This window comes from Rattus norvegicus, chromosome 8, assembly GCF_021556685.1.
Source record: "Rattus norvegicus strain SHRSP/BbbUtx chromosome 8, alternate assembly SHRSP_T2T, whole genome shotgun sequence".
NCBI classification, from domain to species: domain Eukaryota; kingdom Metazoa; phylum Chordata; class Mammalia; order Rodentia; family Muridae; genus Rattus; species Rattus norvegicus.
Genome location: NC_141541.1, coordinates 124,011,420 through 124,026,843, shown reverse-complemented (window position 1 = coordinate 124,026,843; position 15,424 = coordinate 124,011,420). Strand labels below are relative to the sequence as shown.

The following is a 15,424-nucleotide window of genomic DNA, read 5'->3' as shown; positions in this document are numbered from 1 at the left end:
CAACTCCAGACTGACAAATTCCTCTGCTCCTGAAGCCCCAACCACATTTAATAATAGTAATTTAATATAACAATAATAATAACACATGAAATGTTGCATTGGGAAGTACACAGAGTTTTAAATATTTTACTTTGAGTGCAACTTTACCCCACCGTTATTGTACCAGGTGGATTTTAATCTTGGACGGTATTCCCGAATTTAGGAGAGATGTTTACGAGTTAGTAAAATAAAGTTCACAAAACTGTGTGGTGTGTTACCCATGAGCTGAGAAGAGGAAGTGAGGTGTGTGTGTTTGTGTGTAGGGCTTTCCTCTCCCGTCTGTATGCGCACACCCACATCTGCCATCTGCTCAGACCTTCTCTGGGAATAGCCACAAGAAAGCCATCTAGAAAGCTAGACACGCCGTCCGGGACTGCTCACTTCAGAGGCATTTTCTGTGTATGTGTTGCCTCTTCGAAAACGAGACAGCCAAACAATGCAGAACAAAAAGAAAACGCCAAGGATGATTTCCAGGAAGAGCTGGGTGCTTATTTTTCATTTGGTGATTCCTCCAGGGACTGAGGTCTACATCAGTCCTAAGCTACAGTGAAGCAACTGCCAAGTGGGGACATCCTTCAAGATTCTAAATTTCCCGGTGTTCAGGTAATCTCTTCAGCATTGAGGAGATCCTTCTCCCGCAGGATTTGTAAAGACAATGAAATACACATACATGGGATCAAAATAAGGTATTTATATTGACCAAAAGATCCTCCAGGAGTTTAACGTTTTTGAGGTAGTAATGTTTCTTTTGGGGGGAGTGGGTGTCGATGCATGGTTTACTTTTTGATACCTGGTAACAGGACCGGAAGGAAGGATGACTTGTTTTGGCTCAGTGTGTGAGGATGTGGTCCCTGCCATGAAGGAAACCACAGCAGCAAAACCTGAGACAGTTTATCTTAGTTAAGGTTCCCGTTGCTGTGAACAGTTGTTAAGGCAACTCTTAAAGGGAAAACATTTCATTGGCTCACAGGTTCAGAGGTTCAGTCCATCATCATCACGGCAGGAAGCATGGCAGCATCCAGACAGACAAGGTACAGGAGAATGATCTGAAGGCAACCAGGAGAGGGTCTGAATCTGACTGGCCAGACTTAAGCATATATATGAGACCTCAAAGCCCTGCCTCCACAGTGACACACTTCCTCTAACAAGGCTCTATCTCCTCCTATAAGGTCACATCTCCTAACAGTGCCCCTTCCCATGGGCCAAGCATAGTTAATCTACCACAGAGCAGCACAAGCATATTTAAACTACCATGGCACCACAGTCAGGATGCAGACGGGTGAGTGTGGCGCTCAGCCCGTGGAATGGTTCCATGCACAGTCAGAGTGGGTCTTCCTACCTCGTTTATCCTAATCCAGGACACACCTGACTGCCACGCCTAGTGGTTTGTGTCTGTGACAATAACAGCCATCACAACTGTGTAGCCCAGGCAGACTTTGAACTCAGAATCCCCCTGCCTCAGTCTCCTGAGTTCTCCTTTAGAGGCTTATGTCACCAAGTGTGGCCTATAAGAACTTCTTCGATGATAAAGGTTTAATAAATTTTGGAATTTTAAGTTGAATGGCATATCCACAGTATGATATAAAATGGTTGTTTCTATTGATGAGGGAGACGCTATATCACGCTGTGGTTTATTTTTTATAATTGTAAATAAAGGAAATAATGCAACTCGGTTGGTTGTTGGTAAAATTAAAATACTTATTTTTTTCATTTTTCCTTTGTACATATTCAGAGACATGTACAAAAAGACATGGTTTGCATCTATAGTTTCTCTCCCTCCCCCTCCCCCTCTCTCTCCCCCTCCCCCTCCCCCTCCCTTTCCCTCCCCTCCCTCTCACCCCCTCTGCATGTTCTATGTATCCATGTGGTACATGTGTTTACACATGCATGCGGCACATTCGTCTGTGCATGCCTGTGTGAGGTGTTACCCTCTATCACACTCTGTCTGATCTTTTTTTTTTTTTTTTTTGGTTCTTTTTTTTTTCGGAGCTGGGGACGGAACCCAGGGCCTTGCGCTTCCTAGGTAAGCGCTCTACCACTGAGCTAAATCCCCAGCCCCCTGTATGATCTTTTGAGACAGGATCTGTCCTGGAACCTGGAACTCACCGTTGTGGCTAGACTGGCTCTCTAGCGTCTCTCTGAGATACTGCTGTCTCCACAACACTGAAGCTACTAGTCTGTGGTGCCACACCCAGCTTGAGATCCTTCTCAGGTCCCCATAACTGGGTAGCAAGGACTTTCCAAAGCCTTCTCTTCAGCCCTTCCTTTGGCTTTTCCTAAAGTGAATGAGTGGCCGAGGGGAATCTACAGAAACTAGCCTTGTTGGGGTTTCCATCGCCATCAGTCTGATACCATTCAAGTATAATCCTTTGACCTGATCTTGCTTCTCCTCAGCCATCAACTGAGTGTCTGGCCCATAAGCATTCAGGTAGCTACGAATGGGGCCAAACAGACTTGTAGGTATATCTGGCAATGTCAAGACTTCCTGAACAATTGATACCCCACATAATTTGCCATGTTCCCTCATCAGCCTCTCTTTTGTTTTGGGGGCATCAGCAAAATCTTTTGAGATGAGAGAGCAAAATCTAGTTCTTTCTTGTCCAAACAGGCTTTGGCAGTCCTTAAAGGATGCCTTGGGGACATGTGTTCATGGTGAGCTTGGCTTTAAAACTTCCACACCAGTTGGTCCCATGCAAATAAGTTTCCCAGAAGCCTTCCTTCAATCAATATCCTATGGATAACTATCTGGGGCAAAGTTACTAGACCACGACACAACAGAATTGTCAATTAAATCTGCACATTTGCTGTGTGGTTCGTCCACATCTGCAGCCCTTATTTCTTTTGACCAGAAATAATTGGTTGCAAACAGAAAAGAAGGGGGAGGGTTCTTAGGGTGTTTTCAGTGAGAGTTTTTTCTCTCTCATACTTTAGCAGCATATCTACAGAGTTGTAATGGCTGCCTTTATGGCGTCTCCCAAATTGGTTTGGTTTTTGTAGCGTGGCTACATCATAAAGAAAAGCTTGCTCTCTGACTCACGATCCTGTACACAAAGGTTTGCAGGACTATGTCTGTTGGTAGGCTTCTTGCTGGGCTTTTGTGAGTCCCATCTCACCAGGACCCAACCAGGGAGATTTTAGTGCACTAATCTAATCTAGTCTAGTCTAGTCTAATCTAATCTAATCTAATCATCTATCTAATCCAATCTAATCACACCAGAAGCCCAGCATCTTCTGATCACCTCACCATCATGAGGCCAGGTTTCTACCCTCTTAAATCCCACTGTAGGAACTCCATTCAGCATGTGATATTCTAGAAGAAAAACTTAAAATCTACCCAAGTCATAGTTAATCATTTTGGTGCTATTACTTTGGGTAACGAACAGAGAGATGAATTTTATGGTTAATGTATCCATGTTTTCTAGACATTTTCAAAATGCTAATCTCCACATGGTTTTCTACTTTAAGGTTATTGTCTGTTTGCTTTATTTGTTTTTGGTTTTAGAGACAGGGTCTCATCATGTAGCCCAGGCTGGCCCTGAAATCTCAGTAGCCATCCCAGGTCAGCCTTTCAAATGCTGGGGTTATTGGCATCATCGACCAGATCTGCTTTAATTCTTAGCTTTTCTATTTCAGAAATGTGATCCCAGTCTTGCTGAGGCATTAGCCCATGAGTTCACACACTCCAGACATGACAGTTCAAGACAAACCCAAGACAATAAGGACAAATACCTGCTCAGAGCTGGAGAAAGAAGCCATTACCCAGTCAGTAAGACACTCAAGACATCTAATAGTTGGAAGTAAGGCCTTATTCTTTTTTCCTCCTCTTTGGAAGATTTCTGTTGGGCCTGACACTGCATCCTCCTCCCCAGGATCCCTCTTGAATAAACTTAGTCTGTAGTAACACTGTACACCAGCAAGGGTGGGATGCTAAGACACAGTGGCACCCTGAAACAATACTCCATGAGATCTGAGGACCTCTCTGCTCAGCTGAACTTCTCTCTGTAGTTGGGTTTATGCATCTACAATCCAGCTGCCTTCTAAACACAGCGGTTATCCATGTAAGTCTAAGCAAGGAATTGACGGGGCATCTCTGGTAATGATTGTGCTTCCCAAGCTTGAAGGTGTGTGTCAGTCGCAAAGGGAGCTTGAAGGTGCCCACCAGGCACCTAAGCTAGAGTAGAAAGGCGTGTTATGGGTATAAAGACTGAGTAAGAGCCTGGGATTCTGTCTCCAATACTGCCAGCTTCGAGAGTGCACTTCTAGTTACAAGAATGACAGGAGAGCTTCAAAAATAATTCTAATTATAATAAGTTTACATAATTTTCTCTGTATACAAACGTGTTCAAATGATTATCAATTTACTCAAATGAAATGAGCTTATGTTCATGCATAAAACACTTCAGCCTTTAAAATATTTTTATTCTTTGAAATTTTCATACATTATACAATGTATTTTTTTTATCGTATTTACCTCCCAAATATCTCCCTCCAGCAGCCCGCAGGATACCCTTCCAACATGTCCTCTTTCCTTTTTTTTTAAAGATTCAATTATTTTATGAATGACTCATTTGCCTCATGCATGCCTGCTGTCAGTAGAGGCCAGAAGAGGGCATCTGATCCCTTGGAACTAGAGATACCAACGGATGTGAGCCACCATGTGCATGCTGGGAAAACAAACCTGCGTCATCTGCAAGAGCAGCAAGGTCTCTTCACAGCTGAACCATCTCTCCAGTGCACTGGCTTCTGTTTTGTTTTTTAAATTAATAATCCACTGAGACCAATTAGTAACTCCCACAAGCAGACTGATATGAGGCCAACCACTGGAGCATGGGCAACCTACCGGGGGTCACACAGAGCTTCCAGTAGGTCTTAGCTAGAGTTAGGGGCTAGGTGCTTTCCATCCACATCTGTGCTGGAGCGCTGACCGGCTTGAGCCCATGTAGCTTTGGACAGGTAATTTCATTTTTTGTTACGGTCTTGTCGTGTCCAGACAGACTCTTATAATGCTCTTTCCATCCTCTGACTCCTACATTCTTTATGCTGCCCCTCCTTCGGCTTTTTACCAGATCACAATGGGCTGGCTGGTTTTCTGTGTCGACCTGACACACGTTGGAGTCATCAGAGAGATAGGAGCCTCAGTTGAGAGAATGCCTCCATGAGAAACAGCTGTGAGGCATTTTCTCCATTAGTGATTGATGGGGGGATAGGTGGTGTCATCTCTGCTCTGGTCCTTCTGGGTTCCATAAGGGAGCAGGCTGAGCAAGTCATGGGAAGGAAGCAAGCCAGTAAGCAGCACCCCTCCATGGCCTCTGAATCAGCTCCTGCCTCCAGGTTCCCCGGCCCAGCTTGACTGTTCCTGTCCTGACTTCCTCCAATGATGGATTATGATGGGGAAGTGGAAGCCTCCCCAACTTGCTTTTTGGTCATCATGTTTCACTGCAGTCGTAGACCCAGACTAAGACACACAAAGATTTGTAATATGAGAACTATCCCATTAAGATATATGAGTCAATGAGAAATTGGCAAAATTCTTGTATGTTCACTGACTATTTGACTTGATCATTTGAATTTACAGTTTGCCTGGCGAAGGCTATTAGACACTGAATTTGTGTCAGTAATTTCAGAAGCAGACAAGTTGAACAGGCAGAATTCATGCATGTGCATCTGTATGCAGACACACACAAACACAGAAATAGAGAGACTGAGAGACAGGGACATAGAGACAGAGACGGAAGCTAAATTGTTCAGTCACAATAGTAACCCCAAATGTGTGTGAAGAGATCATGCTAGATCTCTCTATCAGTGTCCTAGCCCTTTGCTGGGACCCAACTCTGTGACAAGAAAAAAACAGCGGTGTGTAATTAGGGAGATTCATGATTTATACACTAACGAGCAATGAAACGCAGCCCACAGAGTGAAGAAAAGACTGTGGCCAGCTAATAAGCGTCTCTATTTATTAAGCTAAATAATCGACCTACAGAACAGATCTCAACCCTTGGCAAACAGAGCCAGGCAGTTACAACTGGCATCAGTTCCATGGGGGAATAGGCAGGGAAGCATAAAGCACTGAGCCATGAGAAGAGGAGAGCCCAGGAAAGACAACAGTGAAACATTTCTCTGATTCATCCTGACTCGGGGGTAAGATAATGGTGAAGAGAAAGGAGATGCATGCGCCACGGGGAAAGGGGGAAAAGCGAAATGGTGCCTTTTCAACTCAGCCTTCATGTGGGAAGATGATGGGGAAATTTAAATTTCAAAGCCATGCATGAAAACTTGGTGAACAACCTTGATAGAAAGTCCCTAGCAAGAGGACAGGGACTTTAATGCCCCAAATCAGAAGAAACAGGCCAGCAGCCCCTGGAAGAATCCATCCTCTCCTGGTGGCAACTTCGTCAAATGCCAGTTCCTTTGCTAGAAGTGATGAAATAAATACTAGGTCTGCCTTTGAGGAGTTTCAGTGACGAAGTAAACCACACCCGTGTGCGTGCACAAACACACACACACACACACACACACACACACACACACAAAGAGACTTCATCTCTTTGAATTTCTGATGACTTACGCTTAATATCTAAACAATAGTTGGCAATGTAAGGCTGTTGGGGGTTTTAGTAGGAAGGTGCTTAGCTACTAAATAGGTTCCACTGGATTTTCTTTGCTTCTTATCTGAAGGAAAGCGTGCAGAACAGGTAGAGACTGAAGCTCACACAGACATCAGCCTGGGTAGTCACAGAGCTCTTCTTAGTCCCCAGGCTCCTTTGTTTTCATCCTCTCTACCCGCCCTCTCCTTGCTTTCAACTTTACGGAGAAAAAAAAAAATCACAATGGCGAATAGAGTCCTTGTGTGTAGAGAGCTTGTATTCAGGTAGACTTGTGCTCCGCTTCCTGGCGGGTGAGTCAGGTGATGGGGAAACGCAGGGACAATCCTCGTGCCTTCGGAAGCTAGGGAGAGCAGGACCAGTGAGTGACTAAGGCTTCATAGAGTAACAACATTCAAGTCAATTGTAGGGCCTCTATGAGGACTTCGTTCTCATTATCTTAACCCTGCTTTCTGTCTGGGACAGGCTAGCAGATCTATAGCGCTGGAAAGGGCAGGAGGCAAATATGTTCCAAGCAACATGACTGTCAGTTGTGGTCGAACACTGGAGCAGCCTGACGAGTTCCCAATGCCCTTCACTTAGATGATTCTTTTTAAAGTGCTACAAAGCCTTTCCTGTTCCCATGTAAGTCACTTCAATGGAGAATTGGGTCTCATGACCCCAATACACAGACCGCATGTCACAGACAGATCACTAAGAGCTTAGGTCATGGGAGGATGGCTCAGTGGGTACATATGCTTGTTGTACAAGCATGGCGACCTGCATTCAGATCCTAGCACCCATGTGAACATCCAAGTGTAGCTTACATTACCAGCAACAACACCACTGGGGGAAGATGGGACACACAAAGATGAGAGGGACTCGCCAGCTGCCAGCACAGCTCCAGATTCAGAGAGAGACCCTGTCTTAAGGGATTAGGGCAGAGGGTGATAGAGCAAGACACATGCCTTCCTTTGGTCCCTGTGTGCAAAGGTACAGATACTACACACATACACACCAGAGTGGAGTATAGCAGTGAGAAGAAATGAGAATGGGAAGGAGGGAAAGAATGTGGTTAAAAAAAAAACAAACAAACAAAAAATGTAACCTATGCACTTTGGGAAGGGCTAACCTCAGAACAACACAAAGTAAGTTCTTTTCTCTTGCTTTGAGGAAAAATAGGACTGCAGGACTTTGGGCTAGATGTCTGACCTGCTCTGACTCTGCTAAATCTATTGGGCAAATTCTTTAGCAAAGCAAGCCCACATTACAGCAGGTAGACCTAGGGGTGGATTTCCTCACTCTGAGCAGCGAGAGGACACCGTGAGCACCAGGGGCAGCACAAGTCCCCCCACAGTGGCTTTACTGAAGCCTTCAAACCAAGTCATCTTCCAGGAGTCATTGAATGTTTTATTCATAATTGATTCCTAGGAGTGTGGCTCGGAAGAGAAGATGCACAAAAGGAAGAGGCTGCTCCAACCACAAGCAGCTCTCTGTCCTGACCTTCTAAGGAGTGTGTGAGCAACTGAAATTGCTACCCCTCTCCATCCAAGGATCTCCGGAGAGAAATATGCATCGTCTCCGGGATGCCCTTTGAAGATTGCCCTGGGGTGTGTTCACTCTTCTGAACTGCACTTCTAGGCATGCAGCAGAAGGGAAGTCTGGGCAGCATCTGGGAGGCGCAATGTGTGTGGTTGGGGTGAATTGCTAGCAGAGCTGGGTGAGTTACCATTTAAATGGAAATGTGCTGGTGCAAGAAGAGAAACCACAGAGAGGCTGTGAGGGTGAGGTGGGGAGGGAGAGGCAGGTGTACAAGAGCATCTGACTCACCTGCCATCGACGTCTCTCCTACTGAGCTAGCACGACTCATTTCTGCTTATTGCAGCACACGCTAAGAACTGCGTTCTGCTCTCAGTAGATGAGACCCACAGTACAGCCGAGGGTCAGGGACCACAGTGGAAGAGAGTATGCAAAGAATGTGAAAGCTGGAGGGTGGCGAGGAGAGCTGTGACACACTGTCCTCTGGCCATAGCATGGCTGTTGCACTTATGAACTCAACTGTGTGTCTCCCTTCTCCCCTGTGTCATTGGCCACTGACCCACAAGGGGGAAGGGACCAGTTGACGAACAGAATTTTGGACTGCCCATGAGTACGAATGGAATTGGTGACAATCAGGGATCATTGGGGAGATAGATCAACTTTACTTGGGGTGAATCAAGGGTTATATAGTTTGGGGGAAGGGGGTAGGAGTATTCAGGGTGGGCAAAGATTATTGGCTGAAGGCTAAGCTGTTGAGAGCCCTCATTAGCAAGGGGAGGCATTCCAGGAATCTCTGCTGCTTCCTGAATGGGCTCTTACCAGGGGAAAGGCAGCTGAACCTGTAATCTAACCACGGCTACATGACATTTTGCAGGCAGAGGATAGAGGGGTTTAAGGCTCCCCAGACAAGGTTAGAGAAGGAAAAGCCATGCTGACAAAGGGAGCCTTCCATTTTGTACTGAGCTCAGGGCTTTTTGATAATGACAGATTTCAACCTTAGTTAGTAGAACAACACTCAATAGCTCTGGTTACTTTCACACACCCTGCACAAGACCAAGCTCCTTAAAATTGTCAGCACAAATAAGAGTGGCCTAACTAGGCTTCTGCTGCTAGCTGAACAGCTATTGGCAGTTGATGGTTGCAGGGGAAGAGAGAGTCACTTTGAGGTGTGGCCACTGGTCATCCAGGCCCCAGTGGATAATCAAACACCCACGCAAACATGCGCAGAACTGTTGGATTTTGTAAGTTAAAATAGCAAATAAATTGGGAGAGAGTTGTGTGACCCTCTTGGGAGGAATCTGAGGTGGATATGATCGTGACACATCATTATATCACAAATGTATGAAATTTTCAAAGAATAAAAACAAAATTTAAAAAATAATTGCCTTTCCTAAGCCAGATGCAGTTACTTCTTAATTTCTGGACACACGCCCAGAACTTGACAAGTAAAGGCAAGAAGATCTGCAGTTAAAGGGCAGCCAATCTGATTGGACTACATTAGATCTTGTCTCAAAAACAACAACAAACAGCACCCCCCCATAAAAGCAAAAAGATCTACCCTGTCCCATCAAAGTCCACCACTCACTGCTGTGTATAACCATGCTTTAGACTCTGTCGTGATCCAACTGTGTCTCAATCTGAGTTCAAGTAGCCAGTAGCATACAGAGCCAGGTACCATTGTCTAGTCTACAGTAGACAGTTTCCCCATAACAGCCTTGTAAAGATTTACTCATCGGGATTTTGGTGCATACTTTGGATGCCACACTGTAAAGTTGTTGCCCTTTCAGGCCTCTCGATAAGTAATGCAACGACCTCATGCTTTTTATAAGTCAAGACTATATGTCCCAGGACACCATGACCCAGTGACACTTAGGTGTCAGTACGCCTGTGGAAATCCACATGATGGGACACGCCACCTCCAAAGGCTGAGTCTTGCTCCATTTGAGCTCTTCCTTTACAACCCAGATAAACAGCTGTTGAAATTCAGTGTTTGAGTCCTGACTCAACCTTTGTCAGAATCAGGACTGTTGGATACAGACAAATGATTGAGCTTTACACAGATTAAAATCTCTCAGTGATTTGTCCAGCATCAGAGAAAGGCAACCTGGGCTCCAACCAGAGGTCTTCAGGGACTAGGAAGGCCATGTAAGTGTGTGAGATAGGAACCAGCATCTAACTACTGGGAACTGAGTATCAGTTCCTACTCAGGGACATTTAATATTTATTATTTCTAAACACTCTCTGACTGAACAAAACAACCTAAAATATAAGCTATTTACTGGAAATATATACTAGATTATAGAAATGAATACATCATCATTATTATTATTATTATTACTATTATTATTGTATGTCCTGCCATTGGACAACCATCAACACAAATTTATTTCTTTTCTTTTCTTTTTAGTTATGTCTTTGTTTTATCAGCTAACAGGACATTGATTTACTTTGCCTCTCTGCCCCATGTTTGTTGTTGACATGTGTAAATACATATGTGTACACACACACACACACACACACACACACACACACACACATATTTCAGTCACTTCTTGGTGCTTGTTGGGTGGTTTATTCAGGAAGGACTCATCATTTTGGTATTCCTCAGGCTCTTGAAATTTTGAATCTATCTTAAATACCTCTGATACTTCAAAAACAGTTTAGTTGGGTATAAAACCATGAGTCACACTTATAAGAAATGGGTTGTAGCCACAAGACAATGACCACAAAGTTGAAAGCACTTCAACAAGTCAAATGTTTTTATTTCTGAAGAAAGGTTCCTTTCTGGGCCAAATCACTGAGAAAGTGGGCAATCAAGAGAAAAGAGTGCCCAAAGAGGTCCTTCATTCATGCTTGAAATACATTATCTCCCTGGTTCTATTTAAGTAGATACTTTATTGGTAGTGTTGTTGTTGCTATTGTTGTTGTTTTTAAAACATTAACCAGTCCTAAAATTAAGCTGCAAACTTTACCTCTATAACTGTGGAACTTGGAGCTATAAGAATTTTCTTTATTGAGATTTTTCAAAAGTGGAATCTAAAGCCTCCATCTGCAGGAGTCTCAACTTCTGAACAATAGACACAGGGGTAAAAAAATAGAGCATTCCAAGTAAAGGGAGGTGCTCATCATTTGAAAACAAAATGACAGGTATGGCTACTGGTTTACACTCCTTGGTAATCTTCCAATCTCCAACTTGGTAATCTTTCCCAGGGCTGCCGGCCTTGAATATCAACTGCCCACCTTTGTAAATCAATATTTGGTTTTAAGAATTAGGAGACATAAACCGATGATTGGCTCCTGCAATTCTAGCACTCAGAAGGCTGAGGCAAGAGGATCAGCATATGTTTGAGACTAGCCTAGACTACACAGCGAATTATAGGCTAGCCTGGGCTAAGAAGGAGGGCCTATCTCAAAAAAAGACATATAATTAAAAGGCATAATCACTCCTAGCCACCAGAGGGCACCACAGACTCTAATCTCCTAGCCTTCATGGGTATGGACACATAAATAATGAGCTGAAGTTATAGCTTTTACATTTTTCCTATTTTTGCATCAATAAGAGGATCTTTTCAACACCCATAAGTGCGTGTTCTTGATTGCCTGGCAAGGTAAAATTTGTTTTAAAGACTTCAACACACCCCTCACTGGTCTGATACTTTTATTTTCCGGGTAGAGGGCAGAGATGAAAACAACTGTTGGTTCCCCATGCGTTTCTATATTTCCACCAAGTTATTTATTTAGAAGCCGGTTGGTGGAACACTACGTAGACACATAACCCAGTAGGGAAGTAGCCTACACTTGTGCCAGGTGGGATCCATCTGGGAACAAATATTAGAACTGTGGTTTCTGTCGACACATTAGGTTCTTATTTCCAAGGAAGCCACAGGAAGTAAAGCCTGTCCTTCCAGACGGGTCTCCAAGACTGGAAGCGGACTTTGGCCAGCTGTTTCCAGTCATGCATTCAGAAGCTTCTTCCTGCTTCACTCTCTGTCCACAATTGAGTCTTTGTCCTGAGTTTCTGGCGATCAAGTCCTCATGATCACTGTGCCTGCCACAAACACTGGGCCTCTAAACACAGATTTTCTTTCACTCCTTTGTGTTCTAAGAGCATGTTTTATGAACTGCAAACTCTTTGCCGTCCTCAGTGAATAATTAGTTAGGTACCTTGTTGGTGAAGTATGGCTCCGATGGCTGCTTCCAACTGGCTGATTAGGGATGAAAAAGTGCATTTGAAAATGGAATTGAAGTTCATGGCTGGGGGAGGACCACAGCTGACCATAATTCCTTCTGCAAAGAAAAATGATTCCCAAGGCTTCGGATACAGCCTGGTCTGCAAAGTGTTTGATTTGAATACATGACGACCTCATTTGGGGGCACCCAATGTCCAATTTTAAAAACTGGATGTTGTAGCATGCACTTGTCATCCCAGAACTGGGGAAGTGTAGACACTGGATCCCTAGGTTCATGGGCCAGCTAGTCTATCCAAAATGGGGAGGCCCAGATCCCAGAGAAAGATCCTATCTCAAAAAATAAGGCTGACAGCAATAGAAGAAGGGTACACAGGCTGACTTCTGACTTCCACATGCACTTACCTACACATGAACCATCCAGGAGGAAAGGAGAAAGCAAGGAAGCAAGAAGGGAAGGAAGGAAGCAAGAAAGCAAAGAACACACACACACACACACACACACACACACACACACACACACACCAGTTTCTTGTGGAAATGCTAGGGCCTATCGAATTTCTGTAGCCAGCCCATCCTACAAGTTGCCTTTTAGGAAGCAACAGAAGTAAAAGCAACAAAAGCATCAAGTTTTAGACTCTCTCGTAGGTTTGCTGATGAGGGCTTTCAAGTTCTCTAACTGATGAGTCCCACGTGTCGTTGATTAATGTTTCTGGACTTAAAGTTGAATCCCAGTTTGCTGCAGTATCCATACCCATCATCTCTCACTTGGGTAAGTAGCTTGAGTCAGTATCTGCCAAGTGTCTCTCGGAGGGGAAAAGCCAATGGCCACAGGGCAGGGGTGCAGCACCGTGCACTCTCTCCTGCAGCAGCCTGGGAGTTTTCTTAATTTTTTGTGGTTCTGCAATGAAAGCAACCCAGATTCTTGACCTACGTTCTCACTACGGAGAAGGATTCGGAAATGAGCCAGTGTGTAGAAGGGTTAATATAGACCTTTAAACCTGAGAGATACTACAAAGAGAGGCACTCAGAAGGAAGGGGAGGCATGCTTGAGGGAGTGTGGGGCTGGGCCTCTCAAGGAAGAGCAGTGCTTAAGTGTCCCAATGATGACCCTGTATAAGAGGTTTAGAAGTTTCCAGAATTTCATTGTCCAAGATATTTCTAGGGAGCCTGGCCTCCTCTCCATCTGTTTTCTTTTAGATAACAGAGATGATGGTGGGGCTCAGCGGTCCTTTGAATGTGGCCACAATCAAACGAGATAAACCAAGGGCCACTGAGGTTGAACACAGTACATTGCTGTTAAGAGGGGATGTGGTGCAATTCTTAGAAAATTTCAGCTTTATATCTGGAAAGAGAGGAAGGCCTTAAGCAGCTGCTGTCAACTGTGTTGGAACTCTTGATTCTCAGATGGTAAGAGGCTCCAGCAAGACTCTAGGAGGGTGGACCCTTTCCCACTACGTGTCCTCCAATTTCCCTGCATTTCTATCCTCTCTCCTTATGATAGCATTGATAAGGAGAGCACATTCAGGGTCTGAACCAACCTGCAAAATCTCTGTGACGCAAGACATTGCTTCTCTTGACACACATTGATCAGGACAATCGCCTACATTCTTATACCACACACATACATACACACACACACACACACACACACACACACACACACACACATACACACACGGGAAAAAAGAAAACACAGAAACCAATAAAGGCAACGGCTGTAAGAAAAATATTTTATCATAAAAAAGTTATTGAGTCATCTAAGTATGGCGACACACTGCACCCTGTGTGCTCAACACTCTTGACTTCCCTCCAGGCAACTCTACACATACCTCGTGATGTTTTCCTTATTCTCATCCCACCCAAAGCTAGACGGTTTTATGTCCCATCAGAGCCGAAGCCTTTCTAAAAAATTTAACTGTGAGGAATTGATCACCACCAGATGTGTGACTAATTTAATGGGAAATAGATTCTCAAGCCAGGATCCCCCTAGAGACATCATTCATTAAGATTGACAAGTTGTCACCAACAATTCAAGATTCTTGATACAGACTTCAGACCAAGGTAAGGCAGTGTGCCCTTCAGTGGGGAGGAAGCAGTATGTGCTGATACAGGAAGTGGAATGACTTCTTATGGGCACCTGTAACCAGGGAGATCTGGCCTGGAGCAGGATTGAGACATGCCCGAAACCCCCCAAATTTCACCCTGAGACTGGCAGGAGTTAGTATGGGTCTCTCCCTGCTCTGAACCTACAGGCTGTGGTGAATGACCTCTCCCTCCCCTACCCCTGAGGACAGGCACCTGCCCTGCAGGTTCTTGGAATGCCTCTTCATGTAAATGAAGCATTCCCTCAGCCCTAGCCAAAGATACACACCCACTCTCAAAACCCCTACCAACTCCCCCAGGTCTATATAGTCTTTGTTCAACTCAAATAAACTTGAGCTGCCTCACAGAAGCTGTACCTGGAAGTCACAATGTCCCACTCAGGGCTGTTCAAGCTCTGCCTCCAACTCCTTCTCCCTTACCCTCATGGGCCTGTGGCCGATGACCTCCAAGGAATGGGAGACTTACAACTGCTGTGCATGTCCATGTAGTGTAAGCACCTTCACGAGCTTGTCCCACACCTTATCTTCCCCTTCAAAGTACTTGAGTCATGACAGGGGTGGGGTTTTGTTTGGTCGTTGTCATTTTGTCTGGTTTTGCTCGATCTTCCCATTTCCCACTTCCTCCTCAGCACCCAATCATTTGCTAAAATTTACAGAGGTGAGGCTGCAGTGCCCTTCTAGTTTCAGAGGTCAGTGGAAGCCTGTTTGATACCATTCTCAATTTCTTTTTCAGTGTCTCAACGTTTTATCATGCAAGTTTCTCATGCGCTTGGTCAGTTACCCCAAGGCATTTTGTGGAGCGGTTTTTAAAGTCTTTGTTTCCTGCATTTCTCTCAGTTCGTTTGTCATTTGTGTATAGGAAAACCTTATATTTGTGGATTAAATTTGTCGCCCGCCACTTTGCTGAAGGTGTTTATCAGCTGTAGGAGTTTCCTGGTGAAATGTTTAGGGCCATTTAAGAATAGACCCCTAT

General features: G+C 44.5%; 1 long non-coding RNA gene across 1 annotated transcript; it reads left to right on the top strand.

The window, feature by feature from the left end:
• The first annotated feature begins 266 nt into the window (after nt 1-266).
• On the top strand, nt 267-6,485 carry LOC148004373 (uncharacterized). Its single transcript, XR_015628105.1, has 3 exons — nt 267-642; nt 3,673-3,836; nt 4,582-6,485. It is a non-coding gene; the product is annotated as an uncharacterized LOC148004373 (long non-coding RNA).
• The last annotated feature ends 8,939 nt before the right edge of the window (nt 6,486-15,424 follow it).